The sequence below is a fragment of the Lithobates pipiens genome, unplaced genomic scaffold (genome assembly GCF_037356315.1).
Source record: "Lithobates pipiens isolate NorthernLeopardFrog02 unplaced genomic scaffold, aLitPip1_a1.2 Scaffold_25, whole genome shotgun sequence".
Taxonomy (NCBI): domain Eukaryota; kingdom Metazoa; phylum Chordata; class Amphibia; order Anura; family Ranidae; genus Lithobates; species Lithobates pipiens.
In genome coordinates, this window is record NW_027507787.1 from 18,933,394 (window position 1) to 18,956,780 (window position 23,387).

The window sequence follows — 23,387 nt, forward strand, 5'->3', positions numbered from 1 at the left end:
CTTAAAGGGCTGGGAGGCGCTGGCTCCAAGGGGTTAAAGTCAGGACTTACACGTAGGATAGAATGTGATGGTTAGTCCACTGATGACAGCCAGCAACCATTTTAACTTGCAGACTAGGATGTTCTGCATCTGGTCCTATGGTCTTGTATAGCCAATTTAGAAGAAAGAGTATCTTCCATTTGGAACAGATAAAGGAGGTGATTTCTTATTAGGCCACAGAGGCACCTTGTACCAAGAAGAAGGCGACAGACCTGTAAAGTCTGTCCTTGGAAAATTACAAAAGTGTAATCGACAGTACTCCACTGTGTAATAATAATAAACTTTATTTTATATAGCACCTTATAAAGGTGGCTTTTTAAAGCACTTTACAAGGAAAACACAAGAAATGCGCAGGATAACATAACATAAGGGGAAAGGGACAACTAAGTGAAAGCTTGTCTAAAGAACGTTTTAGATTTGATTTGAATGAGTTTAGAGAAGACAACTCACTGATGTTCTTAGTGTTGCCTTATGAATGTATGTGAAATCTCCATTAATAGCTGTAAAATAAATGTAATTAAGAATATATTTAATTTAGATTTGTATCTATGTAGGTAACATAGCTTCTTAGAAGTCCCTTAGAAGTGTATCTAAACAATGGGACCCAAAACTCTTTGTTCTACAAATATTCACTTCAAAGGATCCCTCATTTAGATATGCAATGAAGGTGGCCAGCACGCCATCAACACTTAACTTCCCTGAAAAGGTCAAGTTAAATCTCCCGCTCAAAATAGCCTGTACCAATGATTTGCATTAAAGGGGGCTGACTTATGCAAAGTATAGGGATTAGAGATGTAGCCAATCATTAACCAGGAATAGGGAGGCCCACCAATCAGAGCCACACCATGCCAACCAATGAGGCATCAACCTGTAATGATGTACACAGACTAGACGGGAGGGGGGAGAACATCCTATGGTAGAACAGTCTCCAGAATGGAACCTTGGTGGGCAGTAACATGGTAATGGTAACTATGGGAAATCATCCTTTGTACTTATATCTAAATGTTTGTCTTAAGTCTGTCCTGTTGTTTTGTGGATTAATGTTTTGAGTATTATACTCTGTATTCTTCAAGTAATCAATGATTTTTACCCTTTGCCTGTACAATAGATAGATTGCTGTGTATTAGTTTAGACCTTCTTACTACTTACCAGTACATTTTGTTATTGTGTTAAAGCTTTCACTCATGGTCAAAGAACTCTCATTAACCCAAATCATATCTGAGAGATATTGTCAGGGTTGGGCTCAGCTCTTCCTTCTCTCAGCTGGATGCTCAGCTGTCAGTTAATTGCCAGCTCCTATCTCTGCACAGTGACTCAGCTGTTGATGATATCCTGCTCGACAGTCCTGCTTACTTAAGATTTCCAGCCCAGATCTTCTCTGCCTTCGCCTTGGTCAACATCACAGAGACTCTCTCCTACATGCCTATTAAAGACTTACTTGGCTGACGTTCCTTCTGGTTCCAGATCCTACTTGCTGTTCCACTACGCTGAATCTCTGGTTTCCTGATATCCTGGCCTGTTCTGAAGTACGCTCATCTCTGGCTATCTGTTCCGGTTACCAAACTTTGGCTATGTTTAGACTACATTTGTTCTATTTACTTTTATTATTATTAACCAAGTGTGATTTAACTGTACGTCTGTCTCGGTCTAATTCATGGTTTTCTGACAGTAGGCGAGGGCCATGAATTCAGAAGATGCAGTTAATCCACTTGTTGGTAATATTTTTTCCAGATTTGATGACCAGGATCACTGCATGGATCAGTTTGCCATAGCATTACAGATTCTCCCGAGTCACATGGCTCACCTGGAATCTCTCACTGTGGCTGTTCCAGTACAACATGTGTTGCAGGCCGTCCCTGCTGTTGCTCCAGTCTCTGCGCAGGCACCCACCACGAGTATTACCTCTGTAAGAGGTATGTCTGGTTTAGCTCCACTTCCCCAGCGATTTTGGGGCAATCCAGTTCAATGCAGAGGGTTTCTCAATCAGATTGAGATATACTTTGAGATTCTGCCCCGGGCATTTCCCACGGACAGAAGCAAAGTAGGTTTCATGATATCTTTTCTTTTTGAGAAAGCCTTGGCCTGGGCAAACCCTCTATGGTAGATGCAAAAACCCATTGTCCTAAGTTACCCAGAGTTTGCAGCTTCCTTTAAAAGGGAATTTGACCTTTACACATGCTGCACTTCTACTACAAAAAGCCTCATGTCCATCAAACAGGGTACGAGAACTGTTGCCGGTTACGCCATTGACTTCCATACTCTGGCAGCAAAGGTTGCGTGGAACAATGAGGTCCTTGTGGCTGCATTTTCTCATGGTCTCAAAGATGAGATAGCAGCTTGAGACATACCCACTGAGCTGGAGAAGTTGATCACATTTGCCATTCTTATTGACTCCAGACTCAGAGAGAGACCTTCCTTTAAGGAGCGCTCTCCTGTACCTATGGCTCCAAGTTTTTCAGTCCCACCTTTGCCTCCCTCACCTCCCATGCCTCCTGGTACTGAGTCGTCAGTGAAGGTGAACCCATGCACTTGTGCTTCACAAGTCTCTCTGCGGATGAGAGAGCCCTTAGAAGGAGGGAGAGATCGTGCCTTTATTGTGGCCAGGCAGGTCGCTTTTTGAAGTATTGTCCTTCCCATTCAGGGAACGCCCGAACCTTGAGGTCTTGTCACAGACAGACCTTAGGTGGCATTGTTTCATCCACAGTTATCCAGAAGGATAAGCCCCTGGTTCCAGTTACCCTTTCTTGGGCTGACTCGTCTATAGAGATACAGGCTCTAATCGAATCTGGGGCTGCAGGCCTGTTCATTGATGCTGCCTTTTTATTGAAGCACTCGATTCCGCTGCAGCTGCAGCTGTATCCCACTCCACTTGCGATTGAGCCTCTTGACGGGAGACCTCTACAGCCTGCCCATGTGACTCATGAGACTGCTCCATTGTCCATGGCCGTAGGGACTCTTCACCAGGAGATAATGCAATTCCAAGTTATTTGCTCACCTAAATTTCAGCTGGTTATTGGTTATTATTGGTTACAGAGGTACAACCCCTCTTTCGATTGGCTTTGTGTTGAGATTCTCTCCTGGTCACCACAGTGCAGTAAGACATGCTTTCAGTAGGTGGCTAAGGCCCTTTGCACCTCTTCATTCTCCTCCCTACTGGAGGAGTACTGCGATTTTAGCGATGTCTTTGACAAAGATCAAGCCGGTAGTTTGCCTCCACGCTGGTGATATGATTGTGCAATTGACCTTCAACCTGGTGCCATACCCCCTCGTTGCCGTGTTTACCCCTTGTTGGGGATTATGGAGGGTGACAAATGGAAGACTGCATTTAATACTAGAACAGGCTATTATGATTACCTCGTAATGCCATTTGGCCTTTGTAATGCTCCGGCAGTTTTCCAGGAATTTATTAACGATGTCCTCTGAGGTTTGTTTCAGTTGTGTGGTGGTTTATCTCAACGATATCCTTTTTCCAAGTCTCTATAGAGCCACAACACAGATGTCTGTCATGTGGTTCAGAAATGAAGAGAGAACAATCTCTATTGTAAATTGGAAAAGTGCGAGTTCCATCGTGAACAGGTTAAATTCCAGAAGGGCTCTGCACAAGTGGTGTGGTGAAGGATTTTGCTCCACGCTGGAACCACCATTAAAGTCTGTCTGTATGTGGTTTCCTTTGGCACAGTCACCTTTGCACATTAATGGACTTTTGACTGAGCGTTTTTTTAATTTGTCTTATTTGAATTTAGATTTTCTGCATTCGCAGATAATGGACTTTTGAGTGTTAATCACCATAGTTTATTTTGATCATTTGTGAATTTTTCTTTTAGAGCGCTGCTAATATTTTAGAGAAAAAAATCTTTTTTCCTGTGACATATTTCTGTTTATATATTTTTTTTTGGTAGTAGCTGCTGTTTATATTGTTTGTGATTTTCAAATAAATCTGTCGTGGTTGCTGAGGGAGAGATATTCAAACAAAGTTTGATTATTTCTCATTGTTTTATATTAGGTTAAATTCCTGGGTTATGTAATTTCCAGTGCTGGTTTTTTGATGGACCCAGAGAAATTTTCAGCAGTCCTACAGTGACCCTGACCTGTGGGGTTACATCCTCTGCAATGTTTTCTTGGCTTTGCCAATTATTATCGGAAGTTTATTCGTAACTTCTTGTCTCTGGTCAAGCCCCTGACTGATATGACCAGAAAGGACAGTAACTCACAGAGTTGGTCTCCGGAGTCCATTAAGACCTTGGAGAGTCTCAAGGCTGCTTTTGTTTCTGCTGCTGTGTTGGCACATCCTGATCCTACGTTATTCTTTATCCTTGAGGTTGATGCTTCTGAGACTGGAGTTGGCTCCCTTCTGTCTCTATGTCCTACCTCTAAGAGCACTATGCATCCTTGTGGCTACTTTTCCAAGAAATTGTCACCTGCAGAATGCAATTATGACATGGGGACAGAGAGCTGTTAGCGATCATTTTAGCTCTGACAGAATGGCGAAGAAGAACTCATCGAAGGTGCCACTGTGCCGGTTCTCTTTCTTAGTGACCATAAGAATCTCACATTCTTGCCTGAGGCTAAACACCTCTCTCCCGGAAGGGCGCGATGGGCTCTTTTCTTGTCAAGTTTCAATTACATTGTTTCATTCTTACCCAGTACTAAGAATGTAAGGGCTGACGCTTTGTCGCAAAAATTTCCTCCACTTCCAAGATGGAGTCAGTTCCAGTTCATGATATTCCCCCTGATCATATTCTGGCTACGGTTCACACCAGTCTCACTTCTCCTATGGGTGACAAAATTCTTGCTGCTCAGGTCCATGCTCTTCCTGAGAAACCTTGTGATTGCTGCTTTGTCCCTGAGAGTCCTGTACTGCTGTGCTCCATACTTACCATTCTCCCAGGGCTGCTGGTCATCCTGGGAAGAATTGACTCTTTTGGGCCATTTCTCAACAATTCTGGTGGCCTAGTATACCTGCTGATGTAGCTACCTTCATAGCTGCTTGTTCCGTGTGAACTCAGAGTAAGACTCCACGACACCTTCCAGTGGGTCTCCGACAACCCATACCCAATGGAGAGAGAGAGGCCTTGGACCCACCTGTCTATGGATTTCATTGTGGAGTTACCCAACTCCCAGGGCAACACAGTTATCCTTATGGTAGTTGACCGATTCTCGAACATGTCTCATTGTATTCCACTTAAGAAGTTGCCCACATCTAAGGAACTGGCTTCCATTTTTGCTCAGGAGATCTTTTGCTTACATGGGCTACCCAAGGTGATTGTCTCAGACAGGGGTAGTCAGTTTGTGTACCGGTTCTGGCGAGCCTTTTGTGCACATTTGGGAATTCAGCTTGCTTCCTTCTCTGTGTATTACCCACAATCTAATGGGGCTGCAGAATGAGACAGCCAGTCCTTGGAGCAGTTCCTACGTTGCTATATTTCTGACCATCATAACAGCTGGTCAGACCTCTTACCTTGGGCGGAGTTTGCTCACAATAGTGTCTTAAATTTTGTTTCTCAATTGTCCCTGTTTATGTTGAACTATGGTTTCCAACCTTCCATGTTGCTTGACTCATTTGTTCCGCAGAGCATTCCTGTGTTAGAGGAGCATCTCCATGGTCTTCATTCCACTTGGGCACAAGTCCAGGAGGCTTTGCAACATGGCAATGATAGATACAGACTCCATACTGACTGCAGACACCTGCCTGTGCCTTCCTACCAGGTTGGGGACAGGGTCTGGCTGTCATCTCACAACCTCCAAATCCATGTTCCCTCTCTGAAGCTGGCACCTCAGTTTATTGGGCCTTTCCATATTCTCCGAAAGATTAACCCAGTGGCTTACGCTTTAGACCTTCCTTCTAATATGCATATCTCAAAGGTATTCCATGTCTCCTTATTAAAACCTTCCGCAGCGGTGCGCAACTGCTTTACCACCTCGGTGCCATGTCCTCACCCTGTACAGAGAACCATGAGGTGTATGAAGTACAGTCAATTGTTGACTCCCATAGATTCCGTGGGCGCATACAGTACCTGATGCATTGGCAAGGGTACGGTCCGGAGGAACGCTCTTGGGTCCCACCCTCAGACGTACATGTCCCGGTTCTCCTCTGTGATTTTCATAGATGTTTTCCCCTCAAGCCTGGTGGTCCTCCGAGGGGAGGGGTTATTGAGGAGTGGGTACTGTCAGGGCTGGGCTCAGCCCTTCTTTCTCTGAGCTGGTCGCTCAGCTGTCAGTTAATTGCCAGCTCCTATCTCTCCACAGTGACTCAGCTGTTGATATCCTGCTCTTCAGTCCTGCTTACTTAAGCCATCCAGCCCAGGTCTTCTCTGCCTTCGCCTTGGTCAACATCACAGAGACTCTCTCCTGCATGCCTGTTAAAGACTTGATTGGCTGATGTCCCTTCTGGTTCCAGATCCTGCTTGCTGTTTCACTAAGCTGAATCTCTGGTTTTCTGATATCCTGGCATGTTCTAATGTATGCTGAACCCTGGCTTCCTGAAGTCCTGACTTGTCTGACTATGCGTTCCAGTTACCGAATTTTGGCTATGTTTTGACTACATTTGTTCTATTTACTTTTATTATTAAACAAGTGGGATTTAACTGTACTACTGTCTCGGTCTGATTCATGGTTTCTGACAAATATTAAATCTCAAATATAACTACCGGGTAACAAGTGAAAGCTTGTCTAAAGAAAAACATTTTAGATTTGATTTGAATGAGTTTAAAGAAGACAACTCTCTGATGTTCTTAGGAAGTGAATTCCAGCATTTTGGAGCACAGCAGGATAAGGCTCTGTCCCCCATTGAATGGGGGCGGAGACACAGTAAACCAGAAATTGAGGAGCAGAGGTTACAAGGGGGGGGGGGGGAGAGTAAGTCAAAAAAGATCAGAGAGATAATAGGGTGCTAATCCATGAAGAGCTTTGTAGGTGAACAAGAGGATCTTAAAGTGTATGCAAAACCTGATGGGGAGCCACTGCAAGGACTCCAGGATAGGGGCAATATGATCCCTTGTACCAGACCTAGTCAGGATTCTGGCAGCAGAATTGTTAACATATTGAAGTCGATTTATAGTGGATTTAGGTAGAATAAGAATAAACAGTTATAATGGTGTGTCTATAGGTGATAAATTTACAATGTATATGGAGGTGATGATTTGTGCACGTTGATGCATTATAACACATTGGGGTTGACAAGAGTAATTGTGCTCTGCAAGTGCAATTTCTACAAAGTTTAGTAAATAAAGTAAAGCTTCACTTTACAAAGAATACCCAAGCCCATGCAAGGAAAAAAAAACCTGCATTTTAGCTTGCACATAATAAGCCAAATTCCAAAGTCTGCAGTCTATGTGCCTTTAGTAAATCAATCCCATTGTATTACATATTTACAGTATTTTTACAATATTTTTTAAAAGTACAACTTCACATGTACTTTCAAAAGCATCAAATATCTAGATGCCTTTTATTTTACATCTAAATTTCTACAAAATTGGGAGGATTGAAGAAAAAAAATTGTTAACACTGTCGGTTCTTAGAAAGTATACATTTAAACAACTCCCAGGTCATTTGCGGGGTGAATGATTTGGCTTAAACTCTGTTGATGTCATGCACAACCAGCAGTGAGTGACCTGAATGTATGTTTTCTTTTTGTGCTCTGCCTATACATCTTGAGGATAAAAGCATCTACAAAATAGTGTGACCATCATTCTATCCTGGGGGAGCAGACTCTGAATCGACTGATGTCTGCTCCAGTGCTCCACACTACTGCCATCTGCTTGGCACTCATGCCTTTATAAATGCTTTTGGAATGAGGATAAAAGTGGCTCTCAAGTGTGTTGAGATGGGGTAATCTGTAAGTAACAGATTGCCTGTATTTTTCTTCTTTTAAAATAGGCGTTCCATTAAAGGTCACTTCAATTATTTTCTAGCCGTTAGTAAGGTTTTACTAATATAAAGCATCATGAACCAATGCATTTTTAAGCCTTTTCTGTTTAGAAAAAAAGAAACAAAAAACAATACTGGTAAATGTAAGTGGCTTATTTGATAATGTTGGCACAAATGTAGAATTAAGATCTTTGGCAAAAAAAAAATGGTTATAAGCATGTCAGTTTTGTTTTTTCTTGACAAGCAACCTAATAGCAGACCTCATAGAAAACAAGGTTTACTTATTTAGTGAGGGCCCCTCGTCGATCTCGCAACAAAAATGAAGAAAAAAAAAACCTGCAGGGGGGAGGGTTAGGAAATATAATTGTCTCAACCCTCACTTTGGCCCCCTGCACGTGGTGTTGTCAATATCCTTCCAACATGATGATGGGGGATGCTGAGTAGCCCAAATATCTGGTGAAGGTGAACCTTCTGTTGAGAGTTTTGTTACTTTTGTATTTCCCGGGATCTTGTCAGGAGGATACTGACCACACTTCTGCAATATGGAAGCTGGGAGTAAAGTAGGTAAAGTAAGTAACTTAACCAACTTATTTTACCTCTGTCGTTTCTTTAATTCTTGTGCCATAGTTTGAGATACAGTAGACCAGCGGGCCCCAAGTCAATAAATGGACCTTGCTTGGAGTGCAAATTCCATAGTAATTTTTCTTGGTCAAATAAAAGATTTAATAATACATTTTAGAAACAGCCTAATTTGTTTGGTATCAGGAACACGGTAGAATAAGTAATGTTGCACTTACTTTAGGTAATTGACAGATGAAAAATCACAATTTTCAGTCTCTGTATTTTGAGAAGGGCAGACAGAAGAAGAATCCAACACTTATTCACTGAGGACAATTGATCAAACTAATACAAACGTGTTGTCTGGCTGCTGATTCAGAGCTTAGAAAATCAAAGTCAGTACCTTGTGTGTAGGCCATAAGGCTCGGTTCACACAGGGGCGACCCGTCAGGCGACTTAGCCGCCTGATAAGTCGCGTCCTGCTCTATGCAATGGAACCGTTCTAATTGGAGCGACTCAAGTCGCTCCGACTTAGAAAAAGGTTCCTGTACGACTTTTGCTGCGACTTGCATTGACTTCTATACAGAAGTCATTTCACAAGCCGCCGCTAAAGTCGGATCCCGGTCACCTGAGGCAGTCGCGCTGCAAGTCATGCTGCCTCAGTGTGAATGGGCTCTTACATGTTTTCGTTTCTCTTTTTTAACAAAACAAATTGTATTGTATTATATTCTGTATGAAATTTGAGTAATACATAGTGTGAGGTGTCACAGTTTTCTTGTTGCATCCCATGCTGTGCTAAACTCTATGTGTAAACTTTAAATGTTCTACCAAATGTTTTAAAAAATATTTTTGGTGGGGTAGATGGAAGTATACAAGACATTAAATGGAGCTAGCAAACAATAAAAAAAAAATGTAAGAACTTTATCTTGGATTTTTTCCCCATCCTTTTAACTCCTTTTAACTCCATGTTTTGAGCAACAGAAAATAAATTGTTGCCCCTGGCTACATATAAAATGTTTGGTCTGCATATGTTGCTATTATAATGAACCCATCTACTCCAAACTGTTATCCCAGCAGGGAAATCCATACTGCACAGGAATATTAACTGACAACTGGAATAAATGGAAGTGATATTCCATCCCCCCCCATACACATATGTGGTAAATTACCAGAGCCAAAAAGCATTGCATTCACGCCTTTTTCCATAGATCTAAACCTTAATGGGTTACATTTTGTTTAAGGCCTGATTCACATTTATGCAGGTTGCAGTTTGCACATTGCAGGTGCATTTTACGTTTTTCAATACATTCTTTTCATACATTGAAGTCTGAGGAACCAACAAGCAGAAAAAAAGTCCCTGGCCCTTTCCATAAAAAAATGTGCAGATGTGAACTACATCCAGAGGTAACCATGTTATATGGACTGTATTGTGTTTCTGCAAAACTGAAAGCGTGCTAAAAAATGCATAATTGTGAACCAGGCATAACACTTTCATGACAAATGTCAAAACAAACCTTAATGCCCAAAACCCAATTTTGCAACTTTGATATGTTAGTATATCATCGCAACTATTGTACTTGGTGTGTCTTAATGGATTATACCTTGTTTTTTTTCCGGGACAGATTGACCTTTCATTTGGTAAATGTTAATGGATATCTCCTGATTTCTTTTAATTATGAAAGGAAAGCTGTCCCAATATAGTAAAAAAAAAGAAGATAAATGTTAACTTTATATTTTTATGCAATTATCATGACCCACCACAAAAAATCCTGCAAAATAAATTCTCCTAATTGTACCTGTACCTCCCTAAACCCACTGAGACTATTACTTGTACAAACACTAAGGTCTCTTGCACACTGCAGCTTGAAAAAGCTCAGTTCAGCTAAAATACAGACCAATAATTGTAATGTGCCTATGCACACAGGTGTGTAAACAAGCGCCGTGCATTCTTCAGGTAAAAAAAAATACAGAAAAATCAGCTTTTTTGGTCGGTTGTTTATACCTCATGCGCACAAATGCGCACAAATGCACGCAAATACCTATTTACATATTGTGCAGAATGAGAATGCCAGAATACGTTTTTGCATAAAAATGAGCAGGCCCACATAAAAATGCACCATGGCATATATGCGAAAATGTGCATAAATACACACACAAATGTAGCATGCTGATGTTTAGGTAGGGTTGCTAGTAAATTTACCTGCCAGGCATAGTTGCTTTGGCCAATTGATAGGAGATCAATTGAGTCCACACTAATTCTGCAATTGCTGTACTTCTCTCTTCTGTCACTAGATGGCCGGGTATCTAGTATTAGATAAGACAAGGGCATTGCAAGGACAGATTAGGAGTAGATGGGGTATCTCAGCCAATGGGCAAGGATCTTCTTGGGTCCCTTGGCCTGCTGGGAGAGCCTATTTATTTAGGTGAGGTTCGGTGATTGGGGTTCTGTGCCACCTGGATGGCTGTCTGGGTGGAGGTGTGTTGTATTGCCCCGGGCTGCTAGGCCTATCCTGGGTATATCTGGCTGCTAGGCTGTCTAAGGGCCTATCCAGAAGCAAGAGAGCAGTGCAGGGTTGAGACTGTGGCTTGCAGTCCAACCAAAAGTGACAGTTCTGCCGGCTGGAGAACCTGTCGTGGTCAGAGGTAGAGGGGAAGCTGCCGCTACTAAGAGACCATCCATGAGTAGCTGAAGCAAGTACCAGAGCAGTATTCTCATCAACATGGGGACGGTGAATAATTGGGATACTTCAGCAGGTGTCAAGCCAGCAGAGGTGACGCTTTGCAGAGCAGTCTTGTGTGCCATGCCAGGGACCGAGCAGGCCAGTGGGGTGACGCTTGAGGAGTATCTGTGAGTGCCAAGTTAGGGACCCAGCAGGAACGCGGGGGTGACGCTTGAGGAAGATACTCAGTGAGAAGATTGGAAGAGCTCAGGAGATCCAGTGGCAGTGGCTTAGGGGGTCTAAAAAATGGACTGGGAGCTCAGTTGAGTGAAGATCTAAAAGGGAAATTGTGAAGGAAGTGAAAGAGTTCATTGCAACCTTTGTTAGACACTGTTCAAGGTTGTTTCCATAGGAGACAGCGTGTCTACACATGCAGATGTGGTGTCGGCCGGGTGCCTTTCCCTGCATTGCTGTCTACTTACAGAAGTCTCGGAGTCTGCTAATTAACATTGAAACTACTAAAGGGTGTCCTGGCCTTAACCCTCTCCCCCCAGTTCTGTTCAAGAGAAAATAAATCTCTTTGCATTCAAGAAGTGTCTGACACCCATGAATGTATCTTGCATTACATCCACCATGCCTCGTAACCTACTCTACATAGAAGGATGTCAGCTGTCCCTAACTCTGGTGGACGGCGTCAGTAGTTTTTTTTTTTTTTTACAATTTAATTTGTTTTTAATTTTTATTTCACAATGATTTTTGGGGGGAGGGGGTTGGGGCAGTGGACAGTGTTGGTAGGGCCGGGGAGAGTGGTGTCAGTAGTTTTTTATTTAATTTTTTACACTGTTTAATTTTTTTGAATTTTTTTACAATATTTCTTTTTATATTTTTTAGGGGCTTTGGTGAGATGTCAGGGGTCTAAACAGACCCCTGATATCTCCCTTTTGAGACAGATAAAAGGACAGAGGACACAGATTCCCCAGTCCCTTTCTCAGCACTAAAGATGTTTGAACAGGAGACAGAGGCTCCTGTTCATTCATAAACTCAGCAGAGTAAACACAGTTTACTCTGCTTAGTTATCACGGGAGCGATTTAACTCAATGTGTCCCTCCAATTCCTGACAGATCCCTCTGCAGTCGGCGGGAGAAGAGGGGAGCCAGCTGCGGAGGACGGGGGGGGGGGGCGGAGGAGTAGGACAGGAGTGTCAGAGAACTCGATGGCTGGGGGAGAACGGAGGGGGAGAAGGACACAGAGGGGACCGGAGATGGAGCGCACCGAGTAGCTGGGAATGATCTGTGTGGTGGGAGGGATAGAGGTAAACACCAATCTCCCTGTATAGCCTTTTAGCTGACAGCCACGGGAGGGAGAGAAGGAGAAGAGGCTGTCAGATAAGTCTATACAAAGGAGATTGGTGTTCACAGCTTTTCCCCACCACACCGATCATTCCCGGGAGACTGGGAGGTGCTTGCGGGTCACTGCAGAAGTGCAGGAGACTCCCCCACCTTGTGGGAGACTTGAGATGTCTGCTGTTTGAACTTCAACTGCATGATGCTGCACATGTAATTAGTTATATTAACAGCCATTTGATAATTTGGCATGTTTGGTTGAGAGACCACCAACTGTGATGGTTACAATCTAGACATGCCATAAATGCTAGCTGTTTTGGGAAATGGTTGAATTGATGGGCTTGGTTCCACTTTAGAGTTTACTCTCACAGGCAGAAAAAAACAGTTTACATTCATACAGTTTTGTATGCATCTAAATGCAGCATTATAGTAATCAATGAGTCCATACAAATAGCTGCATCCACATATGAAAATATGCACTGCATTTAGCCACGCACAAAACAAAGCAGGACACAGCTGCAGATTTTATGCACATATGTGCATAAACGTTAGTATTTTAGGTGCATATTTTATGCAGGATCTTCCAGCACTTCTAGCAAGAATCTTTAATCCCGAAAATATGCATATCCCTGTGCGAATGAGTCCTTAGATCCTCACCTAAACTCATTGATTCAACAGCCTCCCAAGGCAGTTACATTAAAGGCATGCCTTGAATGAAGACTGTCACAGTTACTAGTGCGTATGTTAGCTCTCAAACGAAATGTCAAGCCATTCAATTGGCTGGGGTCATAGCTGATCATATGTGCAGCACCATGGCAATGGCTTTGCAAACAGATTAAAATGGCAGCTTCATTGGGTGTAAAGAATAGGAGGATTTAGTTCTATTTAACTGCTTAAGGACCGCCTCAGGCCAATATACGTCGGCAGAATGGCACGGCTGGGCACAATCACGTACCTGTACGTGATTCTTTAAGTGTCCAGCCGTGGGTCAGGAGTGTGCCGCTGACGGCGCGCTCCTGACCCAGTCCTGAGCTCTGTGACCATGGCCACGGGACCAGCGTACCTGATCGCCGCTGGTGTCCCACGATCGGGTCACAGAGCTGAAGAACGAGGAGAGGTCTGTGTAAACAAACCTCTCCCCGTGCTTCCTAGTGTGGCTGTCACCAATCGTTCCCTTTTATAGGGAAGGATGATCAGTGATGTCACATGCCAGGCAACGCCCCCCTTCAATAAAAAAGTCATACATAACACCTACACTGCCCCCTAGTGGTTAACTCCTTCACTGCCAGTGTAATTTACACAGGAATCAATGCATTTAAATAGCACTGATTGCTGTATAAATGACAATGGTCCCAAAAATGTGTCAAAAATGTCCGATGTGTCCCCCATAATGTCGCAGTCACAATAAAAATCGCTGATTGCCGCCATTAGTAGTAAAAAAATAATAATAAAAATGCTATAAAACTATCCCCTATTTTGTAAACGCTATAACTTTTGTGCAAACCAATAAATAATCGCTAATTGCAATTTTTTTTTTACCAAAAATACGTAGAAGAATACACATCGGCCTAAACTGAGGAAAAAAAATGTTTTTTTATATATTTTTGGGGGACATTTAACCACTTACAGACCGGACCATTTTGCTGGTCAAAGACCAGACCACTTTTTTGCAGTTCGGCACTGCGTCGCTTTAACTGACAATTGCGCGGTCGTGCGACGTGGCTCCCAAACAAAATTGACGTCCTTTTTTTCCCCACAAATTTCTTTTGGTGGTATTTGATCACCCCTGCGGTTTTTATTTTTTGCGCTATAAACAAAAATAGAGCGACAATTTTGAAAAAAACGCATTATTTTTTACTTTTTGTTATAATAAATATCCCCCAAAAATATATAAAAAACATTTTTTTCCCTCAGTTTAGGCTGATACATATTCTTCTACATATTTTTGGTAAAAAAAATCGCAATAAGCGATTATTGATTGGTTTGCGCAAAAGTTATAGCATTTACAAAATAGGGATAGTTTTATGGCATTTTTATTAATAATTTTTTTTTTTTTTTTTTTTTTACTAGTAATGGCTGCGATCAGCGATTTTTTTTTTTTTTAATTTTTTTTTAAATCATTTTATTTTGTATCAACCATGTACACTTGTATAATGTTTATGGTTTACGAACAATAGTAATTTTTCAGTGGTATTACAGAAACAGGGCATTTTGATTTCACTATATTGTGACATTAACATTGGTTAACTAGATGACAAAGCACAAGACCACCATTTTTAGCATGTGTTGGCAATTAAATTGTAATCATCGTTATATCATCATGCAGTAGGAGAATGAATTTCTAGTAGAGTCTGTATTCCTCCAGATTGTAAACCAACAGACTTATTTGAAAGTGTGGCTTTCTGTTCCACCTCGTCCAAAACCTTTTGGTCCAAACAATGCTGCATAGCAAGGTTGATTGCAGTACGGCTTGCCATCATGCTCAGCATGAGCACCAGGACTCCACATTTCTCACATTTTAGGCATGGCCTATGCCAGTCTTTCTTAAGAGAAGTAACTCTTTCAGCAAAATACACTTCTTTCTGGCACTTAGGACACTTGGGCATGTTGAGTCTGATGATGTAGGAAACTTGAAAATGCGATCAGCGATCTTTATTGTGACTGCGACATTGCGGCGGACACATCAGACATTTTTGACACATTTTTGGGACCATTGTCATTTATACAGCAATCCGTGCTATATAAATGCAGTGATTCCTGTGTAAATGACACTGGCAGTAAAGGGGTTAACCAGTGGGTGGCAGTGTAGGGGTTAAGTGTTCCTAGGGGTGTGTTACTAACTGTGGGGGGGCTGGGCTTTCATTTAGTGAACACTGATCTCTGCTCCAATCACATGGAGCAGAGATCAGCGTTGCTAGGCAGAATGGGGAAATGGTGTTTACACAGCAATTCCTCCATTCAGCCGTCCCGTGAGACAATCGCGGGTATGCCCACCGGCGGCATGCTCGCGATGGCAGGGCGGCATTGAAGATTGGACGCACCTGTACGCCAATATGCCTGCCCGTGCCATTCTGCCGACGTACATCGGCGTGTGCTGGTCGGAAACCGGTTATTATAGCAAAAAGTAAAAAATATTACATTTTTTTCAAAATTGTTGCTTATTTTTGTTTATAGTGCAAAAAATAAAAACCACAGAGGTGATCAAATACCACCAAAAGAAAGCTTTATTTGTGGGAAAGAAAGGATGCCAATTTTGTTTGGGAGCCACGTCGCATGACCGCGCAATTGTCAGTTAAAGTGACGCAGTGCCCAATCCCAAAAAGAGGCCTGGACCTTTGGCTGCAAATTGGTCCGGGGCTTAAGTGGTTAAAGTAACTTATATGTATTGTCTCTCCTACAGCGTATGACTGGACAGTAGAAGGAAAAGTAGTAGACTGTTGAGTTTATCTATGGTACTATGATCTGTCCTTCTACAAGCATGCTCTGTGCACTGTAACACAACTCATTGGTTCCTTGTGCTGCTTTTCTCTTTAAGAGTTAATACCAAACTCTATTCAGGTATTTACACTACCTGAGTTAAAAAATAAATGTAATTATATATTAATGAATATATAGATACCATCATTTTTGTCTTTTATATCTGACTGAAATTGAGCTTTAACACACTATTTACTGTAAACAACTGCAATATTTTTTTCATAAAAAACTGTCATCTTTTTTTTTGCATCTTGGTGCTGCTAATCACTTTTGACTTTTATTATCCACTTCCTGTCCACATGCATTCACTCCAGCATTGGCTGCACATCAATGCTCTCGATCAGTTTCCTGATAGTGACAATAATAGATCATGCCTGAGAAATGTTGACATGGCCACTTGTAATCTCAACAAGGGATGCATGTGATATTGTAACAATGTAAGGGCAGGCAGCTGTGACCCTATACAAATAAATGGCTAAAAAGGACCTTTTTTGCAGAATCCTCAGGTGTGTTTTTAATTGAAGTTGCATATTAAAAAGATTGAAAACAACACTTGAAATCATATTAAAATGTTCAAGTTTACATGAATTGTAGTGACTAGGTTTGGATTGAATTTAAAGGGAACTTGTAAGCATACAAATATGTTGAATATCATTGAACTGTCTTTACAGTGCAGACTGTACATCTGTCACCCTCATCCTGGCTTCACTATTTAGGGAGTCCCTGATCTATTCAAACATGTAGCTAATTCTTTAATTCCTGCACAAACAGATGTATAGTTTTCTACAAATTTGTTTAAACAAATTAGTCAGGACATTTGTAAGAATCAGAATCTCACTCCAATTACAGGCAGAATATATGTTTCCCCAATCCTTTCTATAGCCCCTTATAACTCATACTGACAGGCTTTTTTACTTCTTACCTGGTGAAGCCAGCTATATTCAGATCCTTGACCTAGGCCCCCTGTTGTCTTTGATTCTGGTGTGGGGGACCACTAATCCAGTACTGCAGTGGTGCCCAAGACCACTGGTCTCCCAATTCACCTTTAGACCCCTTTCACACTGAGGCGGTTTTCAGGTGCTTTAGTGCTGGAAATGGCCTCTGCTAAGTGCCTGAAAACCGCCTCTCATTCATTCCAGTGTCCCTTTTCACACTGGGGCAGTGCGCTTTCAGAGCGAAAAAAAAAATCCTGCAAGCAGCAGGGTCGGTTGGGAGCGCTTTATACAGCGCTCTAAAAATGCCCCTGCACATTAGAATGAATGGGCAGTGCTTTGTAAGCTCTGCAAAACTGGAGTTCTTAACCCCTTGTTTGAGGTTAAACATGTGCCTCTAGCAGCCGAAAAGACAGCGGTAAAGCACAGCTAAAATGAGCAGCCCAGTGTGAAAGGGATCTAACTGACACCAGTCCTCTTCTGGATCCTGAGTAGGGATGAGCTCAGGCGTGTTCACATGGAACACGTGCAGAGCCTGCCAGGAAGCCTGCGCAGTGCTGCGCTAATCACAGGCAGTGAGACATTGCCCAATCTCTGCAGCCGCACATCGAGTCAATGTCTCACTGACTGTGATTAGCGCAGTGTTGCGCCGACTTCCTGGCGGGCTCTGCCCGTGTTCCATGCGAACACGCCTGAGCTCATCCCTAATCCTGAGAGACCCAATCGCTGGACATACAACAGAATGTAGCTAGATGATGCAGGCAGTGACACCAGAGTAAGGACCCAAACAGAAATTTAACAGAAAAAGAGATGACCCGGGATTGGTTTGCCATATTACGACAACTTTAAAGAGGTTGTAAACCCTTGTTTTTTCACCTTAATGCATCCTATGCATGGGACAGTAAGAGGTAGGCAATGATAACTCTAATATTAAAACTTTAATTACCATATATTAATTTAAAATAATTTGAAACCACATCACTGAAATGGATTAATAACCTTTAGTTTTCCTTAATTTAGTTCTGACATCAGCTTTGTTATGTTTGTTACTTTTTTTTTTAAGTATCTGTTGTCAGCGCAGAGTTCAGGCATTAGGATCGTCTTACACACTGGAATTCAGCCCATCATCTCTGCTCCCAGAGGAAGAGCATAAAATGATCAAAAATGTATTAGATTAATAAAAATTGTTCTTTGCTTTAACCACTTGCCAACCTGCTCACGCTAATATATGACACGACTGTGCAAAACAACGTATGTGTACGTTCTTCCCTTTAAGAGCCACCGGAGGCACGGCGGGGGGACCCATTGCGTGTGGCCAGTGGGCACGATCGCCGTTGGCCACGCGTGATCACTGGCACAAGAGCCAGCAAGGGGATTTGTGTGTGTAAACACACAAATCCTTGTTCTGTCAGGGGAGAGGAGACATATTGTGTGTTTCTACTAAGTAGGAAAATGATTTTTCTCCCCCCCAGTCTCACTAGTTAGAAACACTAACTAGTGAACACAGTTAACCCCCTGATTGCCCCTAGTGTTAACCCCTTCCCAGCCAGTGAAATTTTTACAGTATTCAATGCATTTTTATAGCACTGATTGCTGTATAAATGCCAATGGTTCCAAAAATGTGTCAAAAGTGTACGATGTGTCTGCCATAATGTCAAGGTCCCCATAAAAATTGCAGATTGCCGCTATTACTAGTAAAAAAAAAAAAAGCTAACAATAAAAATGCTATAAATCTATCCCCTATTTTGTAGACGCTAAAAGTTTGGCACAAACCAATCAATATACGCTTATTGCAATTTTTAGTACCACAAATGTGTAGAATAATATATATCAGCCTAAACTGAGAAAAAATTAGCTTTTTTTTAAAAAAAAATTGGATATTTATTATAGCAAAAAGTACAAAATAAAAACCGCAGGGATGATCAAATACCACCAAAAGAAATCTCTATTTGTGGGGAAAAAAGGACGTCAAATTTGTTTGGGTGCAGCGCAATTGTCAACTAAAGCGTTGCAGTGCCAAATTGCAAAAAAATGGCTTGGTCATTCAGCAGCCAAATCTTCCTGGGCTGAAGTGGTTAAAAACTAGGATTAACTCTTAGTAGAGGCTTTCAGTTTTTGGAACTTTGCTTCTGGGGTCTGGTGCCCTCTCTGTAGTCTGCTCATGCCAAGTGTACCTGGAGGTGATTAATTGAAAGACTAGGGAAAGTTGTTTTGAGCTGAGATAATTGTTGTTTCATGAACATGTATCTAAAAGGTAGGTTTAGAGCTTAGAAAAAATATTAGGCAGGAGGCTAATAAATTGCACACTCCAGTCCAGTACTCATCAGAGGGCACAGATGAGTACTAGGATTGCTCTGGCTTTTTCAAAATAGGTTAGAATTTGAACTTGTTTGCCAATATCACTTAAGTGCTTTAAATAGTACTTAAAGGCTAAGTTCACATTTTGGAACATGGTACATGCTTCACCCATATTTAGGGTAGAACATGTAACATGTTCCAGCTCCTGTCACCGGTTCCCCTGATCCCTCCCCTTGGTGTGACAGTGGATGGGGGGGATCTTCTTCCCCACACCCACTGTCACAACATAAAAAAAGCAGCAAGATGGTCACGTAATTCATTCACAGTTCCCTGTGAATGTGTGAACTTCAGCTACCATCAGCCACTGTGGCTGATGGCTTGTAGATCTGAATGAACTATGAGGGCACTGATGAGCACTCTCGTAGTTCATTCACAAGCCCTGCAGCTTTTAAACTGATAGTCCATATTAAGGTATGGGCAGATAGCTGCCGGGCTTGTCTGCAGAAGCCTGTCATTGCATCCCTGTTTCACTGATGACAGGTGAAATGCTTTCCAGGCTCCTGTGGGAAAAAAAATAATAAATGCACATTTTTTTTCCTGCAAAAATATGTGCATTATTCTTTTTTCTTGAAAGGTGAATTTATACGGTATGATAACTATGATTAGGAGGCCATTTTGACATGCCTTAAAGAATGTGTTGTTTTAGCATGGTTTAAGCATGATCACCTTAGTGATATTGTAGTTTGATAAAGGAGGACCTTTATTTGATCCCTGCTTCATGTTGACAGTTCTCGCTGTCTATTTCCATCCTCTGCCCGCTCTTATTTCCAAGGATGCCATACAAGTGTCACTTCATTAAAACTATAGCACCATTGAGGGTAGTCTATTTTGTGTCCAGAGCACTCTCAGATGTGCTATTTCCTACTGATGTTACTGACTCTGAATTTTTTTTCCATCATTGTTTATTTCAAACCTTTGAACAACCACATATGGGACCAGTGACATAAAGGCTCCGTTAGCTGTTTTTTTTTTTTTTTTTTTTAATTTCTCTTCATTTTTTATTCATTTGCAGTGGGCCCTTGTACTTGCCAGAAAAATTTGACTTGTTCAGAAAGAGTCAATTCTGTAGCACACCCCCCTTCTTCCTTGAATATCACAGTCCTCTTTTTCCTGGGAGTGTATAATTACTATCTGTGCTATTCTAGCATCTCTGTCCCTCAAGGGCATTTCTACGACTGTGAAAGACCTGGGGCACCCTGAGAAAAGCAAAGATTTGGCACTAATAGTGCACTGCAGCAAATGGTGAATGGTCTAATTGTGCTAACAGTGGGAGGAGCTTACAGATGTATAAGTTAAAGCGGAACTGCAGTCTGCTCACATGATTTTTTAATAAAAGCATCTTTGCCATTTTGAAGCTTCCCTCCAGCCATGCTCCATATTATTTTATATATACTGTGATTCTGTACTTGCAAAATATGCTGCAGAAGAATCCCTCCACAGAGTCTGGCTGCAAACATTTTAACTGTGGGCAGCTGAAGCTGCTGCCTGTTCACTTACTGGATTTACAGACACAAACAGAGGCACACCTAAATCTCTGCAGCCCTGTAGCTCTCATTGGCCCTCTTATGACTCACCCCCTTTCCTGGCAAACTCTTACGAGAGTGAGAGAGAGAGAGCGCCGTGCATGATGTCATAAGCCTAGGCTATTGACCAGACAAGAAACAGGAAGTAGGCTGTATAAGATATTTAATTTCAGAACAAAAAAAATACTATCCAAAGTTAAAACAACAAGGGCAGAAGATATAAAAGATGGAAAGTTTAAAAAATGATTAAAGGTCCGCTTTAAATAAAATGTGAGTGAACTCATATTCATGACACAAATAAACTAAACTCCTTCAGTACCCATAACATTTCCTTTAATTCCTGTCTCACAAACGTAACCATAACCTAATGCTCACCTACTTTAAAGAAGGACTTATTTAAAATAGTCTGAGCCCACTTATCAAGCAGCAACTGTTGAGGCAATGAATGTTTTAGCCATATGTATGTAATTACAATATATCAAGTAGCATGCAGGGGTATGGAGTAAATCATATTCATAGTGGAAGAGGCATAGGTGTTTATTGTGCAAGACAGTGTAAATGTCAGATGCATATAAAGCTGTGCAATGCACAGAGTACAGGGGGTCATATTGGTACATAAAGCACAGAGTGCAAGGCACAAGAGTAAGTAATTCACAAAGCACAAGGGTCAGGAGTACACAATACACAGGTTGCAGAGGTAAGGAGTATGTTATGCACAAGACTCAGTTCAGAATACAATGTGCAGAGATTAGGTGTATGTAGTGTATAATACAGAGTACGATAATCAGGATATGTAATATACAGAATTCATCAGCCATAAGTATTTAACTCACAGCACAGCATACAGAGTATGGCACTCAGGTGTATGTAAAATAAAGTACAATACATAAACAAGTGCAGTGCTAAAAACAAATGATGTATTTCATGAAACTATTGCCTATGAGATATAACTGTGGAAAATAGTGTATCACATATGTAAAAAATGTATGTTCAAGTCAAAATCAATATCTCTGCATAAAAGATGCTCTAACAAATCATCCAAATGTGCAAGTCCATTCAAGTAGTCTACACTATGATTTCAACAAGCAAGTTTGTGTTCCAGCTATCAACCACAAAGTACCTTTGTGCAGTAGAAATAGGAAAATGCATGTTCAATCCGTTTATCCACTGGTGCAAATCCTCTGCCACATTGCACTCAGCAGAAGACTACTGATAATTAGCCTGTATGTATAATCCACTCCCTCTGTGTTATCATTTCCTTTCAATGTACAATGCTACTAGGCATCCGTCCTAATGGGGAATCACCACCCGGAGCCAGAGAGTCAATATATAGTGTAGTACTTATTAATTAAAGTGGATGTAAACCCAAAATATTTTGTTTTAATTAAGGCTTGTACCTTGTACAATATAGGATTTCATGTCATCTGTGCCCAGACTTGCCACAAAGAATCCAGCTCTGAGCAATCCTCTTATCTTACCTTTCTTCAGTGAGATAAAAATGGTGAGACAGAGAAATAGATTTCCATTTCTCCCCCTTACTGTGAGTGCAAGGTGATTTACATATCTCATGCACGAGTGTGAGAAAGGCAGTCTGTGTACTTCCCATTCCCCCTCCTTTCTTCTGGAGGTTAGTGATCATGGAGCATAATCCAAAAGACCAGCATAAGTGTAAGAAAAACACAGGAGAAAATGCATGTTGACAAGGGGAGTATAGAGGTGGGTCATCGTGACATCACGACTCCACCTACCAAGCTCCAGACAACAGACCTGCAAACAGAATCTGCAGACATAACAGACAGAGGGGAGACATTTGACAGGTAAGGATACATAGAGGAGGCATGTTTATCCTTAAAGATAACCATGATGGCAGTAGTTTAGAAAGGATGAGAGTGGGTTTACATCCACGTTAATACTTATAAAACAACACAAAATTCCATGTGGATATTTTCACAAACAAATGTGGCCAAAACGTACTCCAATGGCCGCCGCTCCACACACACAGAGCCAGCAGTGTAACATCAGTGTATAGGGCTCCACTCCTCCACAATACTTTGTACATTGTACATAGCACTTTGAATGTTATTCTTAAAATGGTATATTCCTGGCATCTGCATTCTGTGTATAGTTCTATACATTGCATACTCCTGACCACTGCACTCTCAGCAAACAGAGAGCAGTGGTCAGCTACTTAAAGTAGAAGAAAAGGCAAGGTATATGAAATGGACTAAACTGTACATATATCATTGATTTTTCACTGTCTGATGGTGGAATATTAAAAAGTTGCATAAAAAAAATATCCCCTCAGAAAAGATCTCCCTGATCAAACCTCCTCATCCTGCATCAAAAATTACAACCTCAGAATAATATCCACCTGGGAAAAAAAATTCCTAGCGTTAGCTACTTGCTGACCGACTCACACCGATATACGTCAGCAGAATGGCTGTCCTGTGCAAACTGACATACCCATACGTTAGTCTGTAAAAGCAGGATAGCGGATGCATGCTGTGGGACCTTGCCCACGGGTCCTGCGTACTCAATGTCTGCGGCGGCCTGCGATCAGGGCGAGGAGAAGCAGTCTGCCTAGTGACATGACAGGGATCGTCTGTTTCCAGTGATTGGGAGCAGTGATCT

General features: G+C 41.7%; 1 protein-coding gene and 1 pseudogene across 2 annotated transcripts in view; one reads left to right on the top strand and one right to left on the bottom strand.

Moving 5' to 3' along the window:
• PRKG1 (protein kinase cGMP-dependent 1) overlaps positions 1 to 23,387 on the top strand; it is a 1,414,086-nt gene that overhangs the window by 984,357 nt on the left and 406,342 nt on the right. The window lies entirely within an intron of this gene.
• On the bottom strand, positions 14,647 to 15,097 carry LOC143929860 (cysteine-rich protein 1 pseudogene; annotated as a pseudogene).